Below are 10,388 nucleotides of genomic sequence, written 5' to 3' on the forward strand. Positions count from 1 at the left end.
GTAGGTCTGTTGGAGATTGCTTGAGGTCCACTCCAGACCCTGTTTGCCTGGGTATCAGCAGCAGAGGCTGCAGAAGATAGAATATTGCTGAACAACGAGTGCTGCTATCTGATTCTTGCTCTAGAAGCTTCGTCTCAGGGGTGTATCCGGCCATGTGAGGTGTGAGGTGTCGGTCTGCACCTAGTGGGGCATGTCCCCCAGTTAGGCTACTCAGGGGTCAGGGACCCACTTGAGCAGGCAGTCTGTCCATTCTCAGATCTCATCCTCCATGCTGGGAGATCCACTGCTCTCTTCAAAGCTGTCAGACAGGGTCATTAACATCTGCAGAGGTTTCTGCTGCTTTTTGTTTAGCTATGCCCTGTCCACAGAAGTGGAGTCTACAGAGTCAGGCAGGCCTCCTTGAGCTGCGGTGGCCTCTACCCAGTTTGAGCTTCCCAGGGGCTTTGTGTACCTACTTAAGTCTCAGCAGTGATGGGCACCCTTCCCCCAGCCTCGCTGCTGCCTTGCAGTTAGATCTCAGATGGCTGTGCTAGCCATGAGGGAGGCTCCATGGGCATGGTACCCTCCCGGCCAGGTATGGGATATAATCTCCTGGTGTGTCGTTTGCTAAGACCCTTGGTAAAGCACAGTATTAGGGTGGGAGTTACCCGATTTACCAGGTGTTGTGTGTCTCAGTTTCTAAAGAGATTCCCTTCCCCCTTGCACTTCCCAGGTGAGGCAATGCCTCACCCTGCTTCAGCTCTCGCTGGTCGGGCTGCATCAGCTGACCAGTACCTATTGTCTGGCACTCCCCAGTGAGATGAACCCAGTACCTCAGTTGAAAATGCAGAAATCACCTGTCTTCTGTGTCCCTTGCGCTGGGAGCTGGAGGCTGGAGCTGTTCCTATTGAGCCATCTTGCTCCAGAATCCACAGAACATATTTTCTGACATTATTTCTGTCAAGAATTGATTGGAAGGGAAAGCATACCTCAGTTGAAAATGCAGAAATCGCCCATCTTCTGTGTTACTCACGTTGGGAGGTGGAGGCTGGAGCTGTTTCTATTTAGCCATCTTGGGCGTGCCCCAGACAATTTTATTTTACATATTCTTCTGACCTTTGTCCATTCTTTGATTAATAAATAGGTCTAGGCCAGGCATGGTGGCTCACACCTGTAATCCGAGCACTTTGGGAGTCCGATGTGGGCAGATCACGAGGTCAGGAGATCGAGACCATCCTAGCTAACATGGTGACACCCCGTCTCTACTGAAAATACAAAAAAAAAAGAAAATTAGCTGGGCATGGTGGTGGGTGCCTGTGGTCCCAGCTGCTGGGGAGGCTGAGGCAGGAGAATGGCGTGAACCTGGGAGGCAGAGCTTGCAGTGAGCCAAGATGGTGCCACTGCACTCCAGCCTGGGTGACAGAGTGAGACTCCGTCTCAAATAAATAAATAAATAAATAGGTCTAGAAGCTGATCCAATTCAGGATCAGTTATTTTGGCATAAGTCCTTCACAGGCAGTATGTACTTCCATCAGGGGCTATGTAAACATAAACGTCCTTTTTGATGTTAATAGCTAGTATTGACTTTTGCCTAGATACATTAGGAGTTGCAAATGCTGTAAAACTAATTTTATCATTCTTTCTTTATCAACTGGAACAATTCTTTAAAAAGAAGCTATCCCTCATCACTATTTGGTCACTCTTAACTGTCTCTTGACTTGCATATTTACCCTTTTATTTTTGCTTTTCCTTTATACCTGACTTCCTTTCCCAAAATAGTAATCTTTTCTCTAAAGGTACAGACCCCAGAATTTTTGCAGAGATGCTTACGTAATTTTTAACTTAATTTTTTGGTGAACAATACAAAATTTAAAATGTTTAAAAGGGCATAGAGTAAAAAGTAATCATTTTCCCCCTACCTCCAGCCACTCAGTTCTCTCTCTGGAGGCAACCATTGTTACAAATTTCTTATAGTAGTTTCCAGGGATATCAAAACTATATATTCAAATGATAAAGCAAATGGGGTAAAATGACAATAATGAGTGATTCTGGGTAACAGGTATATAAGTGTTCATTGTATTGTTTTATTTGTACAACTTTTGTAAGTTTTAAAGTATTTCTAAGTAAACAGTAATGTGCTCATTAAATAATATATATATATATATACTTTTTGTTTAGTAACTCAAATGATACTAACTGTACACACTGTCCTGCCCTTGCTTTTCTCGTTAAACAATATTATCTTGAAGATCTGTCCCTTAGAACATAAAGAGATAGCCTCATTCTTTTTAAAGATTGCTATCATCGCATGTGTGGGAATAGGATATATCATAATTTATTTTAAAAACAGACATTTAAGTTGTTTTAAATCTGTGCCTACTACAGACAGTGCTGCAGTGAATGCCTGCATACACAGGTCATTTCTCATGTGTGTGAGTGTATCTGTAGGATCAACACCTAGAAACTCAACTGCCACATCAAAGAAAGGGTATGTGAACTTTTAAGTTTAATAGTAATCACCAAATTAACTTCTCTAGAGAATATTATAAGCCAGCTGACACAGGGGCCTAGGAAGCGCACCTTGCAAGGACCAGCCTCTGGAAGATTTTTTTTTTTTTTTTTTTTTTTGAGACAGTGTCTCACTCTGTCGCCCAGGCTGGAGTGCAGTGGTGCAATTTCAGTTCACTGAAGCCTCTGCTTCCCGGGTTCAAGCAATTCTCCTGCCTCAGTCTCCCAAGTAGTAAGGATTACAGGCACCTGCCGCCAAGCAAGGCTAATTTTTGTATTTTTAGTAAAAATGGATTTTCACCATATTGGCCAGGCTGGTCTTGAACTCCTGGCCTCAAATGATCCGCCCCCCCTTGGCCTCCCAAAGAGCTGCGATTATAGGCTTGAGACACCGTGCTCGGCCTTGGAGGATAATTTTTTTAAGTGCTGGCTTCCTCAGACTCTGAGCTACACAATGAATTATAGAACTCTTTGATCATTTCCAATCTGATAGTTGAAAACATTGAGTTTCTTTGCAGTTTTAATTTTTTACACTGCTCTTTTTAAGAGTTGTCATATTTTCTTTTCTGTGAACTGTCTGCTTATATTCTTCACCCTGTCTGTTGCACTACTGGCTTTTTTTTTTTTTTTTTAAATGGAGTCTCACTCTGTTGCCCAGGTTGGAGTGCAGTGGCACGATCTCTGCTCATTGCAAGCACTACTGGCTTTTTTAATAGATGATTTGTAGGAGGCCTTTATATATTAAAGTTAGCCTCTTGTCTGATGTATTATAACATTTTTTAGCTGGAAATAACCCTACAATAATCTAGTTCAGCACTATCATGTTCCAAATTTTAAAATTGACTTAAGGCTGTTAAATGATTTACAAATGTTAGAACACAGCCCAGGATTTTTTACTTCTAATTTAATAATTTTTTGCAATGCACCATGCCAGCTCTAAAGCAGAAAGAACCAATACCCATCCTCTCAAAACGTGTAAGCATTGAGATTTCAAGATTTTTCCCCTCTCAGTGTCCCCATTTATCCTTGCCAGTCCACTTAGGGATACAGCTGCCTTTCCAACTTAACGTATACTTTCACCAGACCTCAGTCTTCATCAAATGTCTTACACCCCATGAACAAAACGACTTCTTGACTTTTCCTACAATTTCTTATTCTTGAGTCAGTTCTTCAACCTGGACTTACTGACCTCCTGTTAAATGAAGATTCCTGCATTGGGCATGATAAAAGCATATAAAAGAAATAGAAAATTCATTCCCTGCCTTGCTGAACAGTCCATTTGAGAAAACAAAGCAGACACCAAATTTATTTGAAAATAAGCTCATAATTACTTGCTAATGCTCAAGGCAAACAAACAAGTGATTAAATGGGTTTGTATTAATCAAAAAAGGATTCCTGCAAGCTTTTACTGTAGATTTAGAAAGAAGCAATGTATATGGATTATAACAATATCACATTCAGTACTATCAGGTCCTCAGCATCACAGACATCATCTCTTTTAATCTGAATGTTGATACTTTTTTTCTTTTCCTCATTTTATACATAAATAAACTGTAGAATAATAGACTAAATGACTTGTTCAGACAGCCTGGAAAGGTCCAGGGTTTCTCTCTCCAGGATGTCTGGTCTATCCATTATGCCATGCTTCTTCAAAGAAATACACAGAAATGGGGCCGGGTTTTGGGTGGAATGAATTAGTACAGAGTCAGCAGATTTGACTTCCATTAAGAAGACCTGCAGTAAAGTGAGAAGACTACAATTTTGGATCCAGACTAGATTTGAATATGTCTTGCTACTTACAAATTGTGACCTTGGCAGGTTACTTATCGTCTGAACCTCAATTTTCTCAAATGCAAAACACAGTTAATAATATCTACTCTTTAGAGTTATCTGACATATAGTAGATGTCTGATAAATGGTAGCTATCTTAACAAATAGTGGGCTAGAATGAGAAATAGAATTTTTTTTTCTTTCATGTGTTGTTGATTGACTTGGTTGCTGCAAAGAGAGTACGGGACAAAAGTCACACAAACCCCAAAAAAGTTTATTAGAGTACTAGGGGAAAGCACCATGATTATTTCCTCAGACTCTTAACTTCTTCACCACTGTCCTAGCAGGAAGGTTTTATAGGTGTAAGGAAAAGCTTCCGGAGAAGAATTGAGAAACTATTTCTCTCAAAAGGCCAGATTGCTCAGGATTCAGTCCTACTTGATATAGCAAATGAGATGAAGTACATACAAAGTGCACTGCAGTTGTTAAAGTAAGTTCTGGACTTGATGAGAGAGTGGGCTCAACATAGCCTTTTCAGGTGTGTATTCTTAAACAAATAAGCTCACAGCCTTGCTCCAGAAACACCTGCAAAGTGGGCTAGAAATTCCTACCTCATGGGATTTCCAATGATCAAATTAGATAATTCAGTGAACAAACACTGTGATGGTTAATTTTATGTCAACTTAGAGAGTGTTTTTGGATGAGATTAATGTTTAAATCAGTGAACTCTGAGGAAGAAGATTGCCCTCCAGATGTAGGTGAGTCTCATCCAATCAGCAGACTGCCATCAGCTCTCCGGGTCTCTGCCTCCTGGCCACTCTCCTGGGTGTCCAGCATGCTGCAGATTTTTGACTTGCCATCCTCCATAAACCATGGAGGTTTGAACCAATTCCTATCACACATTTCTTTCCATATGCTCAGCCCTCCATATTCATGGGTTTCACATCTGTGAATTCAACCATAGATCAAAAATATTTGAAAAAAAGTGCATCTATACTGAATATGTAGAGACTTTTTTGGTCATTATTTTCTAAACAATACAGTATAACAATTATTTACATAGTATTTCCATTGTATTGGGTATTACAAGTAATGCCATATCTAGAGTGATTCAAAGTATATGGGAGAATATGTATAGGTTATATGCAAATACTATGCCATTTGATGTCAGGGATTTGAATAGCTGCAGATTTTCATTTCTAAGGGAGGTTCTAGAGCCAAACCGCCGTGGATACCGAGGGATGACTATATATATGCGTGTGTGTGTGTGTATGTGTGTTTGTGTATGTGTATGTGTGTGTGTATACATATATATACACATATACATATACATATATACACATATATATGCATATACATATATACACATATATATGCATATACATATATACATATATACATACATACACATATATACATATACATATATGTATACATATACATATATACACACACACACATACACAGTGGAGGCTATACTCCTATTGGTTCTGTTTATCTGGAGAACCTTGATTAATACACTTACTATGAGTCAGGCACTGTTCTAGGCCCTAGGGATGCACTGAATCAGACAAGGTCTCTCAGGGAACAGATATTTTTGTGGAGAGGGAGTCAAACAATAAATAAGCAAATAAGGCAATATCAGGTAGTGACATGAATAAAATAAGATGAGGTACTAATAGTGAGGAGGGAAGCTTCTTTGGATTGAGTGGGCCTGGATGAAGCATATTAAAGACAGGAAATTGTAACGATTTTTAGGAACAAGTTCAACAGCTTGCAGCTTGAGTACCTGCAGCTTCTCCAGGTACAAGGTGCTTGAACGGAGAGGAAGACAGTGTGCCTGGGAACAGCACAGGTGAGAGAAAGTGTGATAGGAGATGAGGGAGGTAATGTTGCAAGGTCTACATCAGGTAGGCCTAGTATTCTCGTGGTAAAGAATTTACATTGTACTCTAAGTGCAGTTGGCACCACTGAAGGATTTGGTGCCATGCTGTCTTCTCTCTTTTTCTCTCTCTGAGATAGATAGACAGATATTGTGTTAAGTTGTTCTGCATTATTATAAAGAACTACCTGAGACTGGGTAATTTGTAAAGAAAAGAAGTTTAATTGGCTCATGATTCTGCAGGCTGAACAAGTATGGGATCAGCATCTGCTCAGCTTCCGTGGAGGCCTCAGGGACCTTTTACTCATGGCAGAAGACAAAGCAGGAGCTTGTACATCACATGGTGAAAACAAGAGGAAGGGGGAGGTGCCACAAACTTTTAAACAACCAGATCTTGCGAGTACTCACTCACTATTGTGAGGACAGCACCAAACCATGAGGGATGTGCCCCCATGATCCAATCACCTCCCACCAGGCCCCACCTCCAACACCGAGGATTACATTTTAACATGAGATTTAGGTGGGATGAATATCTAAATCATATCATTCCTCACCTGGTCCCCCAAATCTTATGTCCTTCTCATATTGAGTCATACAATTATGCCTTCCTAATGGTCCCCCTAAGTCCTAACTCATTTCAACATCAACTCACAAGTCCTAAGTACCAAGTCCAAATCCAAAGTCTCATTTGGAGATGAGTTTCTTCTACTTATAAACCTGTAAAATTAAAACAAATTATTTACTTCCAAGATACAATGGGGTATAGGCCTTGGGTAAACATTTTCATTTCAAATAGTAGAAATTGGCTAAAAGGAAGAAGCTGCACACTCCATGCAAGTCTGGAACCCAGTGGGGCAGTCATTAAATCATAAAGCTCCAAAATAATCTCCATTGACTCCATGCCCCACATTCAGGACACTGGTGTGAGGGATGGTCTTCCAAGACCTTGGGCAGCTCCATCCCTCTGTTTCCCTTAGCCACAGCCTCTGTGGGTTGGAGTTGAGTGCCTGTAGCTTCTCCAGGTACAAGGTGCAAGCTGCTAGTAAGCCTATAATTCTGTGGTCTGGGGTATAATGGCCCCCTTCCCACAGCTCCATTAGGCAGTGCCCCAGTGGGGACATTGTGTGGTATCTCCAACCCCAAATTTCCCCTCCACATTGCCCTAGTTGAGGTTCTCTGTGAGGGCTCCACCCATGCAGCAGGCTTCCACCTGGACAACCAGGCTTACTCATATATCCTCTAAAATCTAGGCAAAGGCTGGCAAGCCTTCCTTACTCTTGCATTCTCCACACCTACAGGCTTACCACCACATAGAAACTACCAAGCCTTGTGGCTTGTGCCCTCCACCACAGAGTCCCAAGCTGTGCTTGGGCCTTTTTGAGGCATGGCTGAAACTAAAGTGACCAAGATGTGTGGAGCAGTGTCCTGCGGCTGCACAGGGCAGTGGGTTTCTGGAGCCATTTTTTCCTCCTAGGCCTCTGGACCTGTGATGGGCAGGGCTGCTTCAAAGATCTTGGAAATGTCTTCCAGGCCTTCTTCTCATTGTCTTGACTATCAGTCCCGGACTCTTTTTAATCATGAAAATCTTTCTAACAAGTAGTCACTCCACAATCTGCTTGGATTCTTCCCCTATAGAAGCCTTTTCTTTCTTTGCTATGGGCTAGGCTGCAAATTTTCCAAATTTTTATGCTCTGCTTCTCTTTTAAATATCAATTCCAACTGTAGGTCATTTCTTTGCTCCTGCATCTGGGTTAGGCTGTTAAAAGCAGACACACCACATCTTGAATGCTTCGCTGCTTAGAGATTTCTTTCACCAGATACCCTAAATCATTGATCTTAAGTTCAAATTTCCACAGATCCCCCAGGCGTAAACACAGTATAGCTGAGTTCTTTGCTAAGGCATAACAAAGGTGACTTTTGCTCCAGTTCTCAATAAGTTCCTCATTTCCATCTGAGACCTTGTCAGCCTGAACTTCACTGTCCATATCACTATCACCAATTTGGTCACAACCATTTAACCAGTCTCAAAGATGTTCCAAACTTTCCCTCATCTTCCTGTCTTCTTTTGAGTCTCCTCACTCTTCCAAATCTTTGCCCATTACCCAGTTCCAAAGGTGCTTCCACGTGATCAGTTTTCTTTATAGCAAGACTCCACTCCTGGTACAAATGTTCTGTGTTAGGCTGTTCTTACATTTCTATAAAGAAATACCTGTGGCTATGCAGGATGGCTAATGCCTGAAATCCCAGCACTTTGGGAGGCCAAGGCAGGCAGTCACCTGAGGTCAGGAGTTCGAGACCAGCCTGGCAGTGAAACCTCATCTCTACTAAAAATACAAAAAGTAGCTGGGCGTGGTGGCACATGCCCATAATCGCAGCTACTCGGGAGGGTGAGGCAGGAGAATCACTTGAATCCAGAAGGTGGAGGTTGCAGTGAGTCAAGATCATGCCCCTGCACTCCAGCCTGGGTGACAGGGTGATATTCCATCTCAAAACAAAACAAAACAAAAAAAGACAGAAAAGAAAAGAAATACCTGAGATTGGTGCAAGTCAAAATGAACTCTAAGTAAAAAAACAAAAACAACCAACCAACCACTCAAACCTGAGATTGGGTAATGTATAAAGAAAAGAGGTTTCATTTGGCTTACAGTTCCATTTTATAGGAAGCATGGTGCTGGTTTCTGCTCAGCTTCTGGGGAGGCTACAGGGAGCTTTTACTGATGGCAGAAGGCATAGTGGAAACCCACACATTACATGGCAAAAGCAGGAGCAAGGGGCAGGGAGGAGGTGACACACACTTTTAAACAATCAAATCCCACAAGCACTCACTATTGTGAGGACAGCTCCAAGGCAGGAGGGATCTGCCCCCATGATCCAATTATCTCCCACTAGGCCCCACTTCCAACACTGGGGATTATATTTCAACATGTAATGTAGGCTATAGGCAGGACAAATAACTAAACCATATCACACATAGATATCTTAAATTGAAGTGAAATTTACATAACGTAAAATTAACCATTTTGAAGTAAACATTTTCAGTGACACTTAGTGCATTCATAATGTTGCACAACTGCCACTGATTTATATTTTAAAAACATCCTTCTGGTTGCTGTGTGGAAAAGGGATAGTGGTGTGGTCCTATAGTCTGAATGTCGGTGTCCCCCCAAAGTTCATATGAAAATCTTAATGTCCAATGTGATGGTGTTATGATGGAGATCCTTTGGGAGGTGATCAGGTCAGGAACCCTAATGTATGGAATTTGTGCCCTTATAAAAGAAACTCCAGAGTACTGCCTTCCTTTCTCATTTCTTATTTCTTTCTTTTTTAAATAAAGATGAGGTGTCATCATATTACCCAGACTGGTCTGGACCTTCTGGATTCAAGTGATCCTCCCACATCAGCATCCCAAAGTGCTGAGATTGCAGGTGTGAGCCACCATGTCCAGCTTGCCTTGCTCTTTCACCATGTAAGGGTATAGACAGAAAGTGCTCTCTGTGTACCAGGAAATGGGGCACTCTTTCTGCTGGCATTTTGATCTTGGACTTCCCAGCCTTCAGAACTGCAAGAAACAAATTTCTTCTACTTATAAGCCACCCAGTATATGGTGTTTTGTTATAGTAGCCTGAGTGGACTAAGACAGTGGGGGAGACAGGGAACAAGAGAAGAAACATGTCTGGAGGCCAGCGCTGTGTCCAGGCAAGAGATTATGGTGGCTAGGATATAGCAGAAAGGATGAAGAGAAATGGACAGATCTATAGGGCATATTTTTTAGGAAAAGTCAACAGGGGTTTCTAACAGATTCAATGGACCACATAAGAAAAATGTGATATATATGAAAGCACTCTGTAAACTTCATACACTTGAAATGTTAGTATCATTATGAAGAACAGGGCTTCATGATTATTAAAGAGAAAGAGCTGGACTGGATGGTCTCTCAAGATCCCTCTGAGTCCTGAAATCCTCTGATGCTTTAAAGATGGGTAAACTGCCTTTGGTACAAAGGGGAAGAATTATTTAAAGATTTTCTTGATCCCATGCAGTATCCAAGTGCTTTCAAAGGACAGTCCAGGGCATTATCCAACCACACACTCAGTGAGAACAGGCAAAGCCTGCCTTCCTCTAGCCAGCAGGGCTACGTCATGGCCTGGAGGCGAGCATGGGAACTGGCAGGCCTGGGCTTAGCATCCCAGACACTACACTCCTAAGAGGGAAGTGCCCTGACGCCTGGGCTCTCAGACCTCAGCAATGT

The sequence above is a fragment of the Colobus angolensis genome, unplaced genomic scaffold, assembly GCF_000951035.1.
Source record: "Colobus angolensis palliatus isolate OR3802 unplaced genomic scaffold, Cang.pa_1.0 Scaffold124, whole genome shotgun sequence".
NCBI classification, from domain to species: Eukaryota; Metazoa; Chordata; class Mammalia; order Primates; family Cercopithecidae; genus Colobus; species Colobus angolensis.